This window comes from Columba livia, chromosome 13 (assembly GCF_036013475.1).
Source record: "Columba livia isolate bColLiv1 breed racing homer chromosome 13, bColLiv1.pat.W.v2, whole genome shotgun sequence".
Lineage (NCBI taxonomy): Eukaryota > Metazoa > Chordata > Aves > Columbiformes > Columbidae > Columba > Columba livia.
The window spans coordinates 17355526-17378504 of record NC_088614.1 but is presented as its reverse complement, the minus strand read 5'-3'; the positions used below and the strand labels follow the sequence as shown (position 1 = coordinate 17378504).

General features: G+C 38.2%; 1 protein-coding gene across 1 annotated transcript in view; it reads right to left on the bottom strand.

The window, feature by feature from the left end:
- Positions 1-11224, bottom strand: part of CDH11 (cadherin 11) — a 354337-nt gene extending 343113 nt beyond the window's left edge. The window contains exon 1 of the mRNA XM_065028464.1: positions 11137-11224. The gene's annotated coding sequence lies outside the window, so the exon portion shown is untranslated. The remainder of the gene's footprint in view (positions 1-11136) is intronic.
- Between the last annotated feature and the right edge of the window lie 11755 nt (positions 11225-22979).

Below are 22979 nucleotides of genomic sequence, written 5' to 3'. Positions count from 1 at the left end.
CCCCCTCCACCGCAGCTTCCTCTAGAAATGAATCTGTTTCTCTGAATCAGAATAAAATCTTGCCTGAGACGCATGCGTATATACAAATACTTATATACAACTTGAGCCCTTCTGAAAGGTGCACCAGGTATCCAAGGAAAAAGCTTTCTAATATTGGAACATTAATGTAGAGCATGTCAGGGGCTGAAAAAAACAGGCTGTAAAGAGCAGGGACCAAACTAACCTCCAATGCATGGCAGTGGGGAAAGGCTTTAAAGCAATGACTTCTTCATCGTGCAGGTAGCTGGAAATTCAAAATGTACAGCAGAAATAATCTCTTAACTCTGTCTATAGGAACATTCAAGCTCTGGGTACAGAGGCAGTTTGTCCCCACGTGTTCCCTGGAACTTGTCCTCAAAGGGTCGGTACCGGCTGGAAATAGCAAAAGCAATATTGTCCTTCAAACCAATTTTAGCTTCAAAATTTTCCACAGCTCCCTGTCTACTTTCTGCCTAATCTGCACCCTGTGTCAAACTGGTGATTCAATTCCTACCTCCTAGGGTGCAGGAAAAGAATCCTGTTGTGAAATCAGGGATGGATATGTGTTTCTAAGGAGTTTTATACTAAGAAGCAAAAACTGTCATCCTTTAAGCCATCCTTTGATCAATTTATTCTCCAAGCATTTTGAGTACATTTATCTGACCTTCTCGTTAATTTTGTCAAACAATAATTTTGTATGACAATGGCTTTACTGCTCTTATTATTTCATCCTCTGCAGTCAAATCTTGCAATGTCCCTGCAGAAAAGTCTCATGTGGGATTCTGAGAGTGTTTGTCCACACAAGCATTCCAGAATTTTACCCAAAATGAAAGAGAAAGCAGCATCACAAATATGACCATACAAACTACCACAGACATAGCTATTAAGGAGAATGAAAAGGAAAATCTGATTTATAAAGACAGCTCAGAGTCTTCTGTCTGTTTACCAGACAGAATGCTAATAAAATAGAAAATGATTTTATTAAGCAGTGAGTGAACAAATGATCAAAATAATATTACTATGGCCTTTATTTAGACAGGGTAACTATAATTGATACGAAGATCAAATAAAGAGCCTGATTCTGCAACCTTCATAGACCTTCAGTAACATCTTCCTGCTTAAACTCATCACATCATTTCATATCAGCCTCTGATTTCCTTTTGCCTGACTGTCCTACAGTTTTCTCCACAGCATCCTCTCCATGCACCGAAGACAAAAACATGATCCCAATAATTCACTTGGATGAGGGGCAACAGACCTTATCTAGAAGTTATTTTTAAGCAATGCAACACTGTGCTCTCTTAGTTTTAATTTCCTTTTATATTTAAAGGAAAAACTACTTTCCTCAAGAAGGAGAAACAACTCTCGCAACATAATAGTCTCAGATACAGACATGTCCAAATTAAGGACACAGTAACAGTGATGAAGGTTTGTCCTTCCCTCTAGCAGCTTGTTATTCCTATCTACAGCTTCACAGAAGAAATAGCTCAAAGTAAGAACTATAGGAAGATCCAGACTAAATTCAACTCTTATTTCAGTTTGTTCACCGCCTTGAACAACTTCAGGATTCCATAAATTCATCCTAATAATGAACTTGCCACTGAGCCCTTCTGCAAATTCAAGGAAGCGACGCACCACACTCCTCTGCAGACTCTGCTTTTTGTTCTTCGTCCTGCTGTTCACCTTGATACGCATGTGCTGGTAAATTATTTCCAAACACATTAAATTATGCCTTTTTTCTTACAGCTGAGCCTTGAAAACTTGTATTTTCACACACACAAGCCCAAACTAACAACAAAACCACAGCGATCAAAAGAGAACAAGAAAAACATAGCACCCAACAAAAAATCCAAGCAGAAAACTGCTACGCCCAAACCTTGCTTTCAATTGCGCAGATTATCTACCTTATTGTCAAGTCTCCAATACTGAAAAAGCATACAGAAAAATCCATGTATAGAAAACGAGGACATGATAAAGGTGATGATTTTGTGACGAAACATGCTTGTATGTGTATGAAAAGTACCGAATAATGACTTTTTTCTTTTTGTTTCATGTCTATGCATATTCATGTATTTAATAAAGTTTAAAAAATGAGCAAACTGAGCAGCAACTGGATAATTAAAAGAGATCAGTATTCATTGTGTAATAAAAGTTCTCAGATCTCTGGATGTGCTTGAACTGCAGCAAGCAGACCACTGCAGACCCTGCTCATCTGACACAGTACACTGCTCATTGACACAGTAATTTTTTAGATTATTATAGCGTGGGTGACCAAGATCTTACATATGCTGTGTTCAACAAATCGCTGTCTTGACAGATGGGCTATGGACTGCTCTCTTTTGAAGCTGAAACGGCCAGTTCTGGACTCCTTGCTGGTGACAGCTTTGCCATCTTTGAGCCCACAGTGTGGCAACGCTGCAGAAAGCACCACACCGGCAAACAGAGAGAGAGGGCAAACGGGCAACGCGGGAGGAGACCAAAAATTAAACCGGCTATGATTATATAAAAATATAAGTATCAATTTAAAGGCCTGCTCTTCATAACCCAGCCAGTCACCCACCAGAACCGTGCTGCAGCCGGTGGTTCAGACAGCGCTGCTCTCCACCACACACATCGTCTGTGAAGAAAGGAAGTAGGAAAGTGAACCTGAAAGAAGCACCTTACTGATTCCTCAACACACCGCCAATGAATTTTTAATGCATAAATCCTGAGTTTGTTCTCTATGCTGCAGAGCTCTCCCCACACTCACCTTCTCAAAAAAAAATAGGAAGAGAATTATATTACTATTTCTTAAGACTTTACATTATAAAAGAAACCTCTTTCACTTCAAAGTTTTACAAATGCATATTGTATTTTGAACAAAACCCCTCAGATTTTATACCATTCCTTCTCATTTATATTGTCAGATTCACCGTGGCATTAGGCTTGAAAGCCAGACAGCATTACTGTTCCAAAGGCAGCATAGTAAACAAGAAAAACAATTAAATTTTGTATGTTTACAAGTGAAAGTCTGCTGTAAATAACCATGTCAAGCAGATCTTGCTGTGGGAAGGTGGCATCAGAATACCAATAAGAACTGACTGTGAGAAGGAAGGAATAGTGATCAGCACCAGACTACAGAAGGCAGAATTGAAACAAGCCAGAAAACTAGATTTAGCCAAGAAAAACAAAGGAAAAAAGTAATAAAAAAGCAAAGAAATCCTAGTAAGCTGGATTGGAGGTAGCAGAAAGTGATGGGGAAAGAGAATAGGACACAATTCTATGTGTTTCCTGCTGCTCTGCATTTTTTCTATGCTTTTTGATCATTCTTCAAATGCTTGATTCCCCATTCATTATCTAATTTGCAGGAGACTGCTTCACACTGCCAGCTCAGAATCTGGAATACTGGCAGAATTTCCAGCTCCATCAAGGCTTTGTATCTGCACTGGGAGAAAAAATTATGCCTATGACTGCCTGCAAGACCCAAGGAACAAGAACAAAGCAAATCAAGACCGTGTCTACTTTGTACTATGTACTGCTGAATAATTGTCATCGGAGGAAGGGATATCCAAAGATATTTCTTTTTCTCCGACTGCACCAATGCCGACAAGCATCTTAACCTGCCAATGCCCATCACTCCAGAAGTGAGAATATATCAAAGTGCTCCAAAGTCGCTTGGGACAAAGTCCCCAGCATGGTTAGCCCGGCCTTTCTGATGTTCTCATTACTCTCTTGAGTGTCCTCTCATTGGAGAGAAGAGCATCTGATCAGTGATGAGTCTGGCCCTACTAAGAGTAAGGAAACTATAAAATAATAAGAAAATATCATGCCAAAGAGGAGCCAGACTGCAAGGTTTCTACTTTGTTAGCCTAGTCTGGCATTTGGAGATAATACAATAATACAAACAATAGCATTCATTACTAAATGTTTTGTCAGTACAGTCATTTAAAATAATCATGCTTTACTTTTCTTTTTTAATATTCATAAGGGCTTTCATAGTGAAAAAACCCTCCAGTTTGACTCAAATCTTACACTGCCTGATAAACTCTCACTATGAGAAAGAGCTGGCCATAGCTCATTCTCTAATCATTGCCTGGCATTAAAAGTTATGAGAAATCAATTATAATCACTATTAAATAAGGGGATCATCATCAATATTCCAGTAGCCTTGACAGACATGTATGTTAAGAGTGCAATCACTAAATATCATTTCATACAGATATCTCTCCTATGATCTGTATAAACGTGGGAAGCTGAAGGAGGAAGGAAAACGATCCGTCCATGAAAGAATACAATGATGAATAAAAGCTAAGTTGGTCTAACAATACTTCTTATGACAGCATCACTGCAATTAAGATATTCTCCATAAATAAAGAGGAAAGATCACTGGAAGCAATGCAATCAAGCAATGCAATCACTGTGATAAGCTCACAAATAAAAATAATCCAGCAATGTTGATGTCCAGCACTAACCATCAAATGGCAGCGTCTAAAGCACCACACAGTAATACAAACACCTGTCCTCCTCACCCACTGTCACATATCACATTTGCTGTTAAGTTTATTCACAGAAGTCCAGCACTAAGCTTCTACCCATCCACAGTAGAAATCGATATAATTTCATCAGTAAATTCATTTTTGTTCATCCTACTGTTAAAAACCCTTAAGAAATGGCCATACCAGAATATAAAACTAAGCCAAGTACCAACAGTAGCATCATTAGTAAAATAAATCAGTTTATTTTAATATAAGTCTTAGACTTGCACCTAAATGCTACCATAAATTTGAAGTCTTGAACCTGTCTGCATCCCAGAATGCACCCTCAGAAGAAAACAATGAAAACCAAGGAATTGCAAAGACATAAAAAACTCAAGGGCTTAATTTCACTTCAACTTTCTTTTCCAACATACCGTTCCAAAATGTTGCTGGGCCTTTTGAGTTTGGGTTGTGGTTGGTTTATTTTTTTGTTTGGTTGGTTTTGTGGTTTTTCTTGGGGGGGTGGGGTGGGCTGAATTTGTTTTCAGAGTTCAAACTACTTATACAGAGAATGAACTGAGCAACTAGCAAAAAAAGGTCACAAAATGTAAGGAACATTCAGTTCCTCTGTATATATGCACATCAGCTGAGAAAGCCTGGATGATAATTGTGATTCCTGTTTCTGCTGGAAGGCCACCACTGCAGGTATTTTTCTTCAACATATGACCCAAGACAATCATGCTGTTTATCCTCCTCCTGGTGTTATACTGATGTGGACTTACTTCTCAAACTCATGTCCACCACTTTCCTAATTTTATTCTCTGAAATGATAACTCAGCTCATGCAACCCAAAGGTACTTCCTCATACTCATAAATGACAGGAATATGTTCTGCAGTTCTGCCAGCAGACTCCTATGTACATTCTTGATGTTATGGTCCTCGGATACAGCCTCATTTGTAGAAGAATCCACCCTCAAAAGATAGCAATTTAATTGCAAATACAGCAGCACTTGTAGTGCCAAACATCCTCTATGAAAAGCGGGATTGAACCAACATATGATATCCTTCTATTTGAATTCTGGCTCTTGAACAATTAGGATCTTAAAGGACTAATTTTTACAAGCTCATCCTGCACAAAGAAACAGCAAAATACTTCTGTGCTCATTTGAATCTCAAAATGGAAACATATTTGTTTATATTCTGCAAATGAATGCTACATCCTTAGTATTTGACAACCACTGTAGCGGATTAAATGGTCTGTGCAACACGACGTACCTGCATTCCAAGGCAGCAGAGGAGAGGAAGGATACAGGAGATCGCCGCAGGATGCAATGACAGCCAGACCTAGAGCACCTTGTTTATTTGAATTTCTTTCCAGCCATCTGTATCTTGTCTTTATAGAGTAGAAGTATTGTCTCATTTGCCCTTGACGAGATATGAATTAAGAAATGCTGCTAACACACGTTCTTTTTTGAACAATTGCATAGATTCTCATTTCAAAGGACATTTTAAAACCATTCTCCCTTACAAAACATTAGCATGTGCTTCTTAAGTGCTCCTGAAATAAAATTTGTATCACTACAGTCACATGGCGTTATTCTGTGTACAACAGCTACCATCAGCTGCCTTGTCGTTAAGACCTGAATTAGAATTTCCCTGCTGCAAATGTTGTCTCTCTAGGCTATATAATTTTACCTCTCGGTCCTCCTGAAAATTATAAGGCAATCTATAAACATCCTCCACTCATGTTCCTTGTACGAGGATTTCTTTTTTACCAGCTCTCCTTCCAAAAAGAAATTCAGCATTATTTCAATAAACAGACTAAAACAAGATTCCTGGTTTATTCTCAATAAACACAACTTTTAAAAGGAGTATAATTTTTAACTTTTAATAAAAGCAATGAATTAGCAAAACAAAAATGCAGGCATTATAGACACATTATATTTGTTCAAGCCCTAATTAATAACAGTAAATGAAATGTTGTGTCTCAACACACGCAACTCCTGTCCTTGAAATGTGTAGTATCTACCATGACCTCTGTTAGAATTACCATCGCTACAAGCGAGATCTTGTCTTTAACTAAATCATCTGATCTGTGCAACTGTGTCAATCATTTCATTTTTAAAAGTACCTAGTGTTTCAAGTTCCCAGCATACACTTGGATTAATTACCCATATTCATAATATTTCTTTACAAGGCAAGGATAAAAACAGACATTTACATATTTTTAGACCAACCTCTATTCAACTGAAATTCCTATAGTGGCTCATGTTGGCTTGAATTCTCCACAAGCCCTGGTTAGGAGAGATTTTGTTTTCATACGTTGCAAAATTATACACCTATAATTACTTTAAAATCTTACATAAATAGGCTTAATTTCAGAGTCTCAAAAGAAAACAAGAGCACATTATTTATCACGTAGTTCAGCAATAAGTGGAGGTAAGTGCAGATTCTGCTAATACTGATTCAGGATTATGAGAATTATATTAAAATATAGGATACTCATTTAAAATAGGGAATTTCCCATGGGTTTTGTGCCAAGCATCAGAATGGAGTGGACTGGCTACAATACAGGCAGTGGTGAGCAGAGATTCCCCCCTGAATTTAGGGTTAATCATACTTGACTGATGGAAGAGGCAGCCATGCTATTTAAAAGAAGTAAGAGGGGGAGAAGCAGCTGATAAGCACAAGGATAGTTAAGACAGTAGCCATTTGGGAACAGAAAATCATTTTTCTTTAGAAACTAAGTGATTTTGTGCTGTAGACTTAACCTGCATGGAAGTGTTATGTAAGACTTTGATGTAATAAACAGGAGTCCTTCATTGGGATGAGGAGTCTTATAACAGCAGAGGACGGGTGAACGGCTCCCCATGATCCGCCACACGCATCACACATGCCTTGGAACCCGTCCCACGGAGTGAGATCCTGCCTTTCCCGAACCACTTTGCTTCTCCACACAGCCACGGCCACATGGATTAGCGATAAAACTCTGCAAGGACAGTTAGCAGAACGGAGCAAACATCGATCAAATCAGCACGACTACATCTGATCCAGTGGAAAGATTCCTATTGAGCCCATTTTGCAACCCATAAGGCCCCATGTGAGCAAAACTCCTCTAATTTCATGTTTATGTAATGAGAAAACACACAAAATTCACTCATGGAGGCGTACCTGCTGCCTCAGCAACATGCACACCTTCCAAAATCAGAATTTGGAATATTGAATTTATCTTCAATTATTTGTTTCCAAAATAGCCATATTACGAATACCATAAATGTCTGAAATATTTAATTACCATCACATTGATCCATAAAGTCACTGGATACCAAGGCTTAAATTCAAACACACTGGCACAACACATGAAAAAGTTTGTGCCAAACTTGACTCACGAACAGGGCACGTTTTTAGGAACGTCACAAATGGCAGAATATAGATATCAGAAATTCAGGTCTATTCAAATTTCAAAGTGAATGTTAAAGAGTCCACAGTTCTCCAGATGAGCACACACATACAAGCCCAGAACATGCAAGGATTCTACCACACTCCATACGTGTCCACTCAGATATATCCCTTCTTTTAACAGTAATTATCTCAATTCCATAGGTAACAGTTATCCCACAAAAAACTGAGCAAGGCACCATACAGAGCAAACAACTGGTCATCTTGCTAGGAACTTAAATGTCTAAACCTCTGCTTTTTCTAATCTAGTTTCACTATTTTGCTGCTGAATATCTCGGTTTTCATTTTTATAATTTTAGTCCAGATGGATTTCAGGCTTGGATAACAACATAAAACTGGTTAATCAACTTTCATGCAACATTTATGCTGCAAGAGGGAGTTTTTCCTGTTGTCTGCAGCTTACCCATGCATGCTGTGGAACACAGCCAGTGCTTTATGTACCCTTACAACCGCAAGCTGCAGCGCGCTTCGCCATCAGTGACACTAAACCTGCTGCTAACAACAACCTCTTGTCTTTGCTGAACACAGGTTCAGGTAAATTAAAAAACAAGCAAACACACCAAAACTACCCCACCAGCAAGCAGAATTGTATTTCACTCATGACATTTACAACTTGTCAGTCCTACTGGTTATCTTGGGTCAGCAGAGTTAAAAGTCAAAACCCATGTATTTCCTAATTAATTTGTTATGGCATCACCATCCCCATTCTTACCACAAGTTTTTTTGCCAAATAAAGAAACCCCTTTTACAGAAACTGTGGTGTAACTATAGCTCTGATTATGATACTTTGACAATAGTGCTGCTTTGGTTTTACTGCAGTTATTTTCCCCAGATTGCTGAAGGACTTGCATAGAAAAAACTGTCAAAAAGCTGGTATGGCATTCTGTGTTTTATAAATCACTTGTGGACATTTATGGCAGCAAGTAACTCTGTAATTAAAAGCAAATTCTATGGCTGTTCAGAAAAGTCAAGACTCTGATAGCAGACAACAATTAACAGCAGATACTTGAACCATACCAATTACATATAGCTTGCAATTAAGATTATTACTCATAAATTATAATGTGTTTTGCCTGATCACATGACCAAGAAGCAGAAGAGTGGCAAATTACTCATATTTCAGTAACTGGCTTTACCGCACCACCATCACTTAAGCACTGGAACCAAGCCAGTGCACCCAACGCTACACAAGCAACACCAGTGGGTTTTGACCAATGCATTCACTAACGTTTGCCCTTAAGAGCTCATTTAACATGAAATCCAGATAATGTTAACCTACCCCACATTGTGCTTGGGGGTTTTTTTTTGGGTTGGTTTGGGGTTTTTCAATGCGGGATTTTTTTGGTGTGTTTTCCTTGGAGTTTGTGTGGGGTTTTTCTTTGTTTGTTTGACAATGTAGCGTAGCACAAATCAAATTCCTGTAAAGATTATGTGTGGTCTAAAACTTATATGCCAATTAGATTAATAAAAGTAGAATAACTGAAGGTTCAATGTGATGCAGAAATATGCTTTATAATAAAAGAAAGATAGTTTATTTCATTAGCTTAAAATACAGAGGAACGTGATGCCTGTCGGAGTAGGCGCCGCAGTTTTTCTCCCAGTAAGAAGCATTGTGCCATTCCCAATGACAAGATAATAAAATCTGCTCTATAGTTTAAAAGTAGTTGCTACATTGGAGGCTATACAGTCACCAGCAAAGCAGGACTAAGTATTATTAGCAGGTGCCTTGGATTAGTTTGAGAGAGAAGAACGGCAAGGGACAAAAAACCTACAACCACAGGGTGGGGGGATCATTTAAATGGGCTCAAAATTTGGAAATATTGCAGTGACTTCCAGCAGCAATGGTTTAGCAGAGTACAAATGAAGTGACTAGAAGAAATATCTTCTCAGACAATTACAAACTACCTTAATCACATGGCTCTGAATCTTGAGAGGGATACACTGCTATCTACAAATTGCTTAAACCCCTTCCTACAGCAGCAATTCCTGGAATTTCATTTTCTTGCTCTTTTGCTTCCTCCATGAATCTCTTATATTGCACTTTTTAAAGCCAGCTGAGGCCAGGTCGTGGTTTCTCAGTGGCTAATCAAAACTTTGTAATATTTTATTCTCGTAACTAATTTTGGCCTTTGAACTTTCCAAGAAGCTGCATCTGTTTATAGCAAAGCAGATATTTTTATAACCCTGCTACTTTTATTATGTTATGTTTCAGTTTAATATTTTTCAGTACAATTAATTGTCAATAACGCCTCTAAAAAAATCTTGATTGAAAAAAATTGTTTCTTCTTGAATAAACTGCACTCTAAGCAATAAAAAGCCGGTTTAGATTTAGTTTACTTATCATCATGTCAGCCACCATAAGCAATATCTATTATCTAAAATAATAAAAGTGTGCTGACCTCTAAAAATCTCTTCCATGCTATGTTTTCACTGTTTGTATAACAATGCTCTCAAATGCACAGCAACAATTACAAACACAGCTGGGAATTAGTAGCATGAACTGACCTACCACCCTTGTGAGAGGACAGGCCCGGAACCGACTTTAATCAAATGCAGTTGGGTACCAGTAACACAAAGGAATTGGCAAGTCATTTACCTTCCTTATATGTTAAATAAGCATGGGAAAAATCAGCTTCTTGCTGATGTGCCCACCTTGTTACTGGGACTCAAGTTGACGTGGTATTTCTAACCGCTACACTGCAGTCACTTTTGGGACAATAACAAAATGGCTAAATTCTCCAACACAAGCAAGAACTATAGAAAGCTTCAAAAGGCCGAAAGTAGTGCTAATTTAATCAAAGAGAAAAGTCTGCTTTACAAAACTATTGCACTGAGCCAAAACATGATTTGTTCACAATACCACAGCCCAAGATAATACTGATAGATGGGTGAAGACATTAGCTCTGATTTCCTGTTTTTAACAGCAACCTCAGAGCAAGGTACTCAAATCTCCATAACAAATGGTGAAACTAGTCTGCTTCAGCATGTTTTTGTGATTAGTTAATAACCAAAACAAGTACATTAATCATGCATTTATTATTAAAACAAGAAGCGTCTTGTCAGAGTTTGAGCAATGATGCTAGAACAAATTAGGGACTACTTCCACATGAAGCAGTACTTTTGTTTCAGAGTATGTAGGCCACACCAATTCAGCACAATTCAACTCCAAACGGGAACAAAATAAACATTTCCTCAAACATCTTACCTTCCTCACCACTCACGTTGCATTGCTTGGCTGTTTTACTGTCTCTGTTCCCCCATTGGCTTCCGACTCTTCTTCCATGTCTTTTCCCTTAAAAACAGAAGAAAAAAGGTCTTTCTTTTATAATTGAAATAATGCCATTTTCAGATCATCGCAGTAGATACACAGTACTATCCTCCTTTTTTCTTATCAGTTGAGATAGCTCTTTGCACTGAAGAACCTAAATTTGTGCAAACCCAGCAGAAAACCCTAATCGTACTGACTACCTAAATGTTTTTAGTGCACACTTGCTAAATTTAGCAGCATAACTGTGGTTCAGTAAGGATTCACCTTCAAAGATAAACTCATGAGATGTGTCTTATCCTTGTCTGTTAAAAAGATCAGCTGTAGGCTCCTTTTGGGAGCCTTTTTGTCTGATGTTCAATAGTGAGGAGCTGGTGAGAGACTTCCACTATGATAACTATTTTCAGTACCCGCTACACAGTATTCAGGGTTGTTTCTCCTCCTCCTGTCAGAGAAAAGGATCACCTCACAGAAGTAGCCATACAAGTTGGAAAGTCAAGGTTTTCAAAGTGTGGTTCTTACAGGAACATTATATTGGGCCAAAAAACACTCCAGGTACAGTTTCTTACAATATCCTCCAAGAGCCTAGGTGCCTAACTTTTCCACTGAAATCACAGGAATTCTGCTACAAGTTCAACCTAGATTCAGGACTGAACTGGCAATAAGCATATTACACAACCGTAATACCAAATGTGAAGCTGATCTCATTCATCTGAGCACCAAGAATACAATATCTCCATCTCCAGAGGGGAACATTGATGCACAGTCACACACAGAAGTCTGAAAAGTGTTGCTATTTGGTTAAGCAGGTTTCACAGCTCACATTATAAGGAGAGAAAATTAGAACCAGATACGAATATAAGACTCCCTAGTGGTGAGGACTACCCACAACATTTTGGGTGTTTTATAAAGCAGGGGAATTCATAATTAAACATCTAATAAGGAGAATTAGTTGCTTTAGAACAAGCGGGCTGCCATGGGAATCACCAAAGAATATTAACATGAAAGGCTGAGACACCTCTTAAAATCCCACACCCCTCGAGAAGCTAAATAATTTATTTGGGGATGCAACAAAGTAATTCTTTTCAAAAAAAAGAGAGTCATAATCCTGTCAGAACTTTTTTGCAAAACAAGAGCAATAATAACAAAAATATCAATTCCTTTTTATTAAATAACTCAGGATAAGTGCAGGGTTTATAATGTTCATATTCAACTTCCAACAAACTCCACACTGTAAGGTAAAATATTACTAGACTCTGCAGTTAATTGAGTAGCTAGTTCTCAGTTTTTGATGCTGAATAGTCTGCTATTTTATGTAAATATTTATTGTATTCAATAATTACTGTGAAGCAAGTTACTAACGGAAATGTCCTCCTTGGAGTATCAGATTTCTAAATGACCCACAAGCTTTTGTGTAACAGAAACCAGCTGCAAATGCATCATACCCGAGTCACATTCTGACAGAGCTTCCCTTATCGTATTTTCCTAGATCAACATGTCAATATTAATAATGCAAAGAATTTCAACTATTTATAACCACTTATTGTCTAAAATGGTTTCAATAAAAATGATGATGTTTAAATCAGTGGTTTAAAGAAAATAAATTTGGCTAACACTGTAAATCTGTCTCTAAGTTATTTTACCATGTTCTATAGTCCTTCCCTCGACATCAGTGCTTCTGTCAGGTATTAACTACATGGTTAGTCCTCTGAGACTACAAAGTTTCCCCAAAATCCCTCTGTTTTCAATTTTAGACACCTCCTTGTCTTCAGCTTGGGTCCATCTTATTTGAGAACCTCACACAGTCCTTACAAAACACTGTGTAAGGTCACTGCTGCTTGCAAGTACACACTCCCTATTTTCAAAGTTCAGGATATAGGTATGGGGTGGGTTTTCATGCTTATTTTCTGCTTATGACTGCAGATGGGCCTCAGTGTGCAGCAGACACCCTGGCCTTCAGTTCCTTTGGAACAATCAGTATGGGATAATCTGCACTACACTTCCACATTGTTAGCTAGTAAGCACCAGATTTCTCTCACTCTTTTAACCAACCAACTAAACTAGAAAAGCACAGTTCAAACCCCCGCTTCATTGCCAAGTGATTCGATTTTCCAGAGGGTTACAGATCTAGAGCCTGTTATAACTGTTGCAGTATTGCTCTCAGTATTTCCTTCAACTGTTTTCCTCCTGGTATGATATACAATTCACAGAGTGGGACTATATTGAATGAAATATCTATTTATAGCTGCAGGGTCTCCATAATGCAAATTACGACTTTTAGTGCTACTTGCCAATGTCCGATGGAACAATGTCCTAGGGAAAAATAATATTGGGAAAGGAGTAAAATCCAATGTTTTAGGATTTAATCCACCATTAAGTAACAGCAATGAGGAGACAATCTTCCATTTAAGCGGAAAGGCCCACATTACATATTCTTACAGAAACACTTGTGATCCTGCCCCTAAAGCACAGCTTGTTTTTCTCTTCATCAAACACACCTGAATAGGTATCAGAAAACACTTCCAGCAAGCCCTAAATTATGTCAGAATTATTTACAACCCATCTCTCCTCAACATCAAACACATCAATGCTACAGAAAGAGACCCGCAGGTTTAAGACACATAGTTACGTAGTCTTGCTGAGGCAAGACCAAGACAATTCAGACAGGAAGAAGGATGCACTCCTAAGAACTTGTCTCCAACTATGAAGGGCATCATCTAACTATTTGCCAGACAATAGTGACATTGAGGGGTTTCTGGTTTTTTAGGTTTTCTAGATTTGTGGTATTCTTGGGATCCTAACAGTATTACAGATTTAACATAGCTGCAGTATCACATAATGCCTCATTCTGTTCACGACTCAACAGAAAACCTTCATTCCTCTCTCAGAAATGGACATAATGAGCTTTGCTGTTGATCATAACACTGTCCTGATCCACACTCACACCTCAGGCCATGGGAGGTGAACTCTCTGAACACACGGTGTAATGAGGCTGCAATTCAGCCAGGAAGCCACTCTCGTGTTTTTCGAAGAATGACAAATATAGTGTTGTTTTCTAACAAGTCACACAAGATACTTCCTCCAATACTGCCTTTTAAAGTGTAGACTTTACAGTGGCACAGTCCACATTTAACATGGTAAAATTAACAGCCACGTACAAATTTAACTTGCATGCTCCTTTTAAAGGAAACAAAGAGCTTTTCAGAACCTTTAAGTGTAGTCTCTTCTTACTAAAATTTAAGACTTTTAAGTGCTGAGCAAAACACAGCCCATTCACTTTCCCCTGAATATACCTTGTGTATCTTTAAAAATTATGCTCAAACAAAAGGATATTGCACACTCGCAGGACACATTACCTCCCAGAGCAGAGCGCAGCAAAACAGACATGAGGCCTGGGTTAAAAACAGCATTCCATCACAAACTCCTTCCATGCCCCGCAGGGAGCAATTTCCAATTGCCTTAAGCACAGGAATGGAGTCTCTCTGACTATTCGATACATTATTTTTCCAGAATGCTCAGGCTATGAATGATTGTTTAATATTTTTCTTTCTCCTGTTAGGAGATATGACAGTGGGGGAAGGTAAGGAAATTACAGAATCCCAGAATGTCAGGTATTGGAAGGAACCTCGAAAGCTCATCCAGTGCAATCCCCCCATGGAGCAGGAACACCCAGATGAGGTTACACAGGAAGGTGTCCAGGCGGGTTGGAATGTCTGCACAGAAGGAGACTCCACAACCCCCCTGGGCAGCCTGGGCCAGGCTCTGCCACCCTCACTGAGAAGAAGTTTCTTCTCAAATTTAAGTGGAACCTCTCGTGTTCCAGTTTGAACCCATTACCCCTTGTCCTATCATTGGTTGTCACTGAGAAGAGCCTGGCTCCATCCTCCTGACACCCACCCTTTGTACATCTGTAAACATTAATGAGGTCACCCCTCAGTCTCCTCTTGTCCAGCTCCAGAGCCCCAGCTCCCTCAGCCTTTCCTCACACGGGAGATGCTCCACTCCCTTCAGCATCTTTGTTGCCCTGCGCTGGACTCTCTGCAGCAGTTCCCTGTCCTGCTGGAACTGAGGGAGCCACAACTGGACACAATATTCCAGGTGTGGTCTCACCAGGGCAGAGCAGAGGGGCAGGAGAACCTCTCTGACCTACTGACCACCCCCCTTGTAATACACCTCAGGATGCCATTGGCCTTCCTGGCCACAAGGGCCCAGTGCTGGCTCATGGTCATCCTATTTTCTATTTCTATTTTCTATTTTCACTGGAAGAAACCTATTTTAAGTAGTATTTAAGTAGTATTACCAAGATTCAACTCCATAAATTTAATTATATAAATATTTTTAACAGCAGACTGTATTATGCCCATTCCTGTCCTCAACTCAATGAAAAGAATTGTTACAACAACAGGCAGAGTGCTAAAGGGCTTCAAAACACAAGTTTCACTGTGCCATGACATCAATTCTCTTATCTCTGTAAGAAAGCTTGCAGAACCATCTTCAGAAGATGAGATATTCTCTCACCTGTTGGGCTCTTTTGTTTCCTTGTTTTCTGTTTCCCCCCTTTGCTGAAGAGCTTCCATGGACAAGCAACCTCAAAATAGCCACTTTAAACAGGATACATCTTGGTGTGTGTTTGTAGCTCCACAATCAAGCACAGATGTTCTTTTATCCTGCTTGTTAACGATCATGGTAGTGCTGATAACACTAAGCAAACAGCAGTGCTTGGGAAGCAGGTCTGCTTGGTAGCTAGCACCTGCTATTAAATACATTAACAATTTCTGTATGTGGAGAAAGAGTCATAAAAAGAGGTTCTAAGTCCCAAAATCAGACCTATAAAGAATGTGCTTAATTTGTTTCAAAGGGATTAGTGTCATATGAACAAAGCCTAAAGCATCTAACTCTACAAAGCTTCTAAATTATTTGGAACCTCTGACCAGTAAATAAAACAATGTGGGTAACCAAACCTCTTCTCAGTCTTTTCTTATTTTTCACATATATATGGCATTTCTTGGGGAATTCCTGTATTCCAAAGATTTCTGAGCAACTTAAGATTTCAGAAATGAGCCCATACAAGAAAAAAAACCCACACTTTAGTATGAAATCAGCAGAATTTTCAAAAGTAGTAATTCTATAGCTATATATATATGTACATAAGTATAGTTATAAAGGAAATATAAAGTATTGGCTTTATGTTCTTATGAAATGCATACAACTGCACATGAATGAAAAAAATTATGTCTCCCATACTTCTAAATCTATGAGTAAATACATTTGCTAATTTGGATATCTGAAAGTGATAATAAAATATCTGAAAACGGGGTTTACGAGCACATAGTTGTCCAGATTTGTGTGTTTTGTAACAGTAGTCTCATTTATTACAGAAATGTACCTGACAATACAACACCATTCAAGTGGCACTCATGATAGGTCTGTAATAGGAATCAGCTGCTATGATTTCCTGTAGAAAGCGTGATTCATTCTGGACCAAAACCAACTTGAATACTTTCTGCTTTTAGTTAAAAGTTAGAGATTTCTGGCACAAGATGTTCAAGTTGATTAGTAGACTGTTTTACTGCACTTTTAACCTTCCTCCTCAAACCAAAAAGCCATGAAAACTCAAGATGCCACCTAAAAACTTGGTTAAATCTAAGAAAATAAAAAGGACCATTGGCAATGGAGCTTTAATAGCAAAGTCTATATTTCATTGAAGGTCCCAATGCTAAGAGCTGTGAGCTCCTATAGATAGCAAAATATACACTACAAAAATTAACAAGTACTCAGCTACAGAGAGGTTATTTCATCCAGCCAAAAGCGAAAAGACAAAATGTAATTATTTGGCAAGGAATACACTTCATTTTTACCTTATGGTACTGAATGTTATTAAGAATGTTTTAAGAATCATATTCTCCAGATTGCTTTTGAAAGCAAGCTAAAAAGCAGCATAAAACCTTTACATTTTTACACTCAATTTTTAGCATTCAATCTGAGGATCTCACACCCCCACACTTATGAACTAGATATTCAAAATTCTGCCCTGGTCAAAATCCAATTTAAAACTTGGGACGTCCTCCTCCAGTTGCGGGGGGAAACGTGAAGAGTAAGGTGCCATGAGCCCCTCAAAATCTGTCCCTGTCATTAGGGAGTCAGTGAGCAACTTTGCAAGTGGCTCCTCTAGAACTTCACTCCCACGCTACAGAGAAGAAAACAAAGACAACAAACGGACTCGCTGAAGATCAAAGTCCATAGAAGAAAACAAAAGAACAAAACAAGAGATAGAGACCTACTAGCCAACCCATCTCTTTCTTACATTGATTTGTCTTTTTGGTTTTATTCATCATTGCTAGAACTTCCTTCATAGGAAATAAACACATTCTATTGCCTCAGGGTTTCTACAGAAATATGTGTATGTAATCCAAATCTCCCAAGTTTTCATCTACTGAGAACTTAACCCCTAAAAACTGAAAATAGTTACTACATACTAGAAGAATTATTTAATATTTCATGTAGAACTTTCTGGTTTTGTAGCTTCTATGTCCCCTTTGATTACTTAAAAATATATGTTTTATCTTTTTCAACATTTATGTTTCTTTTTAGTATCAAAGGAAGCTGCAATCCTGGGATTTGTAGGAAAAGATTTTTGTTCGCATCCAAGCATCAGTGCAGCCACAGGTTTCAGCTATAGCCCTGCTGCTTTTGTTTTTCACATTTGATTAAGAAATAAATATTATGTTCTCACTATTTGTAGCTGGTAAATCTCCTCTGCAATCTGGAGCCGTGCTGATGCAAAAGGAAACAAAAGAACTGTAAGCTTATTGTAAACAGACTGATTTCTGATTTGTGAGACAGTTCTCTCAGGTTTTAGAACTGTAATTTAACTGGACTCAATGAACTTCAAAGAAGATTACACTACAATGAACATGTAAAAATACATATGATTTGACACAGATATTCATCAATCTTTCATTTCATCTTATTCTCTGTGACATTTAAAATAAACGTGATTGGAAAAACAAAATTCAATTTTTTAGCAACAATACAGTAATGAATGAAACACTATTTATGGATGTTTAAAAAGTATTTGGATTTTTTCAAATACAACAAATACAAAAGAAATAATATCTTCTTATGTAAAATAAGTCAAAGCCAACTTATTTTTGTATCTTCTCTACTTTAGATATGCCCTGGATTCTTCTGGATTTCATCAAACAGAAAATGTCCAAGAAAACATCTGGATTTTCCCTCATTTTTGAGTTTCAAAACATGAAAATTTCATCTTTAAAATTTCTAAGTGCCACTTAAAATACTGTGGCTTGATTTACACAAATGGATTTCCAGGACAGGTATTAACATCCCCTTAGCCAGATACAATAACACATTATCTCTGACTCTTCTCTGCCCAAGGAGAAGACGACACCTACTGTTTGGTGGCCACAGCTGTTCACACCTCATGGTCAAGAGGCCGCTCATTTGTTGGTAACGGTAGTTGGCCATTAATGAGCTGGCAGGAAAATGCCTCTGTCTGCTGTCACAAAATAGACTAAGAGCAACTGTTTTTTATGGTTCAGTTGGTAAACTCTTCACATTGTCTATATATGAGAATTTGGATTAGTTTCAAAGTCCCATGAGAAGGTTCCATTTATGTGGAAGAGGCAAACAAAACAGTCAGAGCAAACAAAGCAACATTATTACCTTCATTTTCAAACATATATGAGTACTCATTTTTAGCCCATACTTCAAAAAATAAATTTAGAAAGAAAAAGTGTTCTTAGGTGATAAAAGGTATTACGGCTTTGTTAAGGACATTAACATTTATTTAGGCTACACAGACATACTCACAGCCTATGTATAGACCCTAATGTTTAGACAGTCTAAGACATTAAAGCAGCATAAATGAAATTAAATTTCTCCTCCTGTGTCTCATAAAAAGACCTTTGTTTATGTCACTATCATAATAATTATTTGTAAGCCATGTTACTTGCCATATCACTGGCCCAGAAATAACTACGTAAGAAAGAAATGAGTCCACATTTACTGAGAAGAGCTTCAAGAAGCTTTATCTTAACATTTCCTCACATCATTTGATATGCTTGGCTGGACCTCTGAGTAAAAATAAATTATCACTTTAAGTTTGAAGGTGTACTTTTGTAGCGGATTAAAATTCATGCATCTTTTCATTTGATGACTGCTTCAGGCTGTCTTTTTAGGCAGCTTCAAAAGGAGGAATATATATATACTTTTTAATGCTGAGCTGACTTTTTAAGCTGGACAAATATGAGTTACAATGTGCTCCAAGGAAAACAAAAAAGAAGCACATTAAAAACTGTCGCTTGTATGAAGAAAATAACTCCTGAAATAGACACTTCCACATATCCAGGACAAATTCACCATCATCATAAGCAGACTTCTCAAATATACTTATTAAGATTGCTGGGAAAGTAAAGCAACTATAGCAAAAAAATTCCACCTTGCTGTTAAGTTTAAATATCCCTTCTCTAGACATCTAACTCATTATTAGCATCTAATGACTTATGATACCTATGTAGTCATTGATTTTATCAACAGAAAGTTTATTATTTCATTATGATTGGTTGTTTCACTAATAACTACTTGTAAAATATAACAACATATAACTTAAATGTGCAAACATTTACTACAACAATTACAGGTCTGGCCAAATGACATTCCCAATGCTGCAGTCACAGAACACATGAGCAGGCATCATAAATCTAGGATCAATTCTGTATGCTGGGTTGTGCAAATAAGCTCAGATCAAACACAAAACGCTCTAAAATGGAGATATTCAAAATGAGGCTTTTGGATAACACTATAGGAGTTTAATGTTCTGATTTTATAAATGTTGAATAGCAGAAGAGGGAGAGAACTTGCTCCTGACTAATACATTATCCCAGGAGTAATGAAACAGAACTGACAGATGCGAAAGAAAGTCATGCTGGTATTTTCTAAAGACACATTGCTTTTTTCTTAGTAAAAGAAAAGCAACAATGCTTTTCAGGGAGATGCCAGTTGCTTATAGACATATTCTAACAAAGTTCAACCAGGATGAAATATCAATAGGACCCAAAACTAACATTAACAAAAAAATCCTAAAGTACTGGTTAAGACAGATGTCTAAAATAGATAAATTAATTTTATTAGGCACAATAAAATTCTCTGCTCTATACATCAGACAGTCATTTAGGGTCTACTCCACTGTAGCTCATTAAAGTTTTCTATTGACTTCTGTGATCTTTGGTACAGGAACTGAGATTTTTGTAAGTGTAAAAAGAAATCATTGCAGTTCGCACAGGGGCATATTACAGTACAAGGTAGAAGAAAAATTAGACCCTAATGTATCCTTTTGTGGCATAAATAACAATTTAAAAGGTTAATCTAGTACTACTGTGCAGAAGGCTGTTCAATGAGACCTTCTCTGGGCTGCTGAAGGTGAAAAGCACAGTGGAAAGTCCAGGACTTGTCCCCCTGTGCTGGAGGAGATTGCAGTGTCAGATTATAGAACAAACCTCACTGAAACACTGAACTCCTCTTTTTTTGTTGCATTACCTTGATAATGGTGTCTGCACAACAAGCTATTTTAACCTTGTAATCTCATATTTTTTATAAATACTGTACATATTTAGGCCTAGTTTAACTCATTTTCTATGCTTGCTGCAAGAGCTAGTTTCAAATTTCTGCTAAAATGTGCCAACCATATAGCGATGCACCTCCTTCTTATGGTGCACAATGTTGGTTTCTTTCCATAAGGAATCTTGCAGCATGAGGTATAGGCTAGAACTTCACTACAAATCACAGAATCATAAAACTATGTGGGCCAGAAAATACCCCCAGAGGTCACCTAGTCCCGCCTCCTGCTGAAAGAACATCCAGGTAGAGCAGCAACTGACCCACATTTTTCCTTGCCTTTTTCTTTTGCCGTCGATGCACTTCTGTAATATGGTACACTTCTTCTGTAATATGGTACAGTTCCCTTCCATATCCCTCTTTTTTTTCACCTCCAGCTGAGCTTTGAATTTCCTAATTGCCTCCCTGCATGCCAAGGCAATGTCTCTGTTTTCCTCGTGAGTAGCCCATGATTGCTTCCACTTCCTCTGTACCTCTTTCTTGTGTTTGAGCTCAGCTAAGAGTTCCTCACTTATCCATGCTGGCCTTCTGCCATGCTTGCTTGACTTTCTAAACATTGCGATAGCTGGTTTTGCGTTTTGAGGGGGTTGTCTTTGAATATCAACCAGCTGTCCCGTGTCCCCTCGACTCTCCAGAGCAGTTTTCCATCAGGCCTGACAAGGAGATCCCTGAGTAAGCCAAAAATCTGCTTTCCTAAAATCCAAGCTTGTGACCTTACTCTTACTCTCTTACAGGATTTTTAACTCCCCAGTCTCACAGCTACTGCCAGGAAGGATGCTCTTCCCTTTATATCTTTGACCAGCTCTTCCTTGTTTTTGAGGAAGCAGAACATCTCCCCTATTCAGCTGATGATTCATCTGCCTCAAGAAGTTGTCTCCTGATTGCACACAAGCCTATTACCCTTCCAACAGATTCTGGGGCAGCTGAAATCTCCCATGGACACAACAGCCTGTGCCTGCCCTACACATTAGGACATAGAAATTTATTTCATTTTCATCAACATTGTATCTCCGTGTCAATTGGCTATAGCACCACAATACCCACTTTCAAAGGCAGCAGTGCTACTACAGGGTCCTGTTTGTCCCTGCAACACTGCTGCTCAACTGGAGGATGTACTACATACACCATATCCCAAGAGTTACAGAGGTAAGGTCCCATCAGCAGGAATAAGCTGAATGACCAGCAAAGTGGAGAATTAATATAGAGCATTTTTATTCTCTATTAACTTTCACAGCTTATTTTCCTACTTTGGTTATTAGATCATAACTACGCTGTGATACAAGATGTTATGACTAAAGCCAAAGCACTTTCTCATCAGCTTGACCCTAACTCACATCCACACAGAGATACACAAGTTACCATATTTCACTGCAGCCAGACAACAGCCTTCAGGAAAATAAATACAGTAGGAAAAGTCTACCTTTGCTTTTAGAAACAAGCAAAACATAAACGCCATTTGCTCAAAGAATTTTTCAAACAGCATAAACAAGAGACTTGCAAGCCACATGATCTTTCCCTTTTCAGCTCAAATGAGGAATATTTTTCTCTTCTCACTCCTCTTCCCCCTTTCATGTTATGCTGACTTTTTCCTCCTTCATGCTCAGGCAGTGGAACTGGATGCTGATAATAGATCAAAAAATAGTTCCCCATATAATTGCTGGGATCGGGTCTATAGGTCAAGAGTTAAGATGCGGGTTCAAACGAGCGCACAGCTAGTACAGATTCTACACAGATCCCTGTTAAACCACGATGGAAAATGATTTTGAGAAAGGCCTCCCCTAAAGATGAGAAATAACATGGATATCCTATTGCTTAACCGAAAAGGACTCTTAAATTCCATATAAGCCAAGACTCCTCAATTTCATGTAAGACAAGTGTACAATGGTCCCAGTAGCAGAGTGTGGGAACAACACTGGTCTTCTACTTGACGAAAATTATTTAGGAATTATGATTTGCATTGTACAAAGTTCTGCCAGATAGTTCCCTGTGAATTAAATTTTAAAGATTATGCCTTAATTAAGCTACATTGCTTCCAACTGGCCTTCTTCCCATGGGTCTTAGACAGGATGGTATTTGTCTCTAATCTTGAAGCCAGGCCTGGAGGAGCTCAAGATTCTTTAAGTACACTGTGTCTCTCTTAAATATTT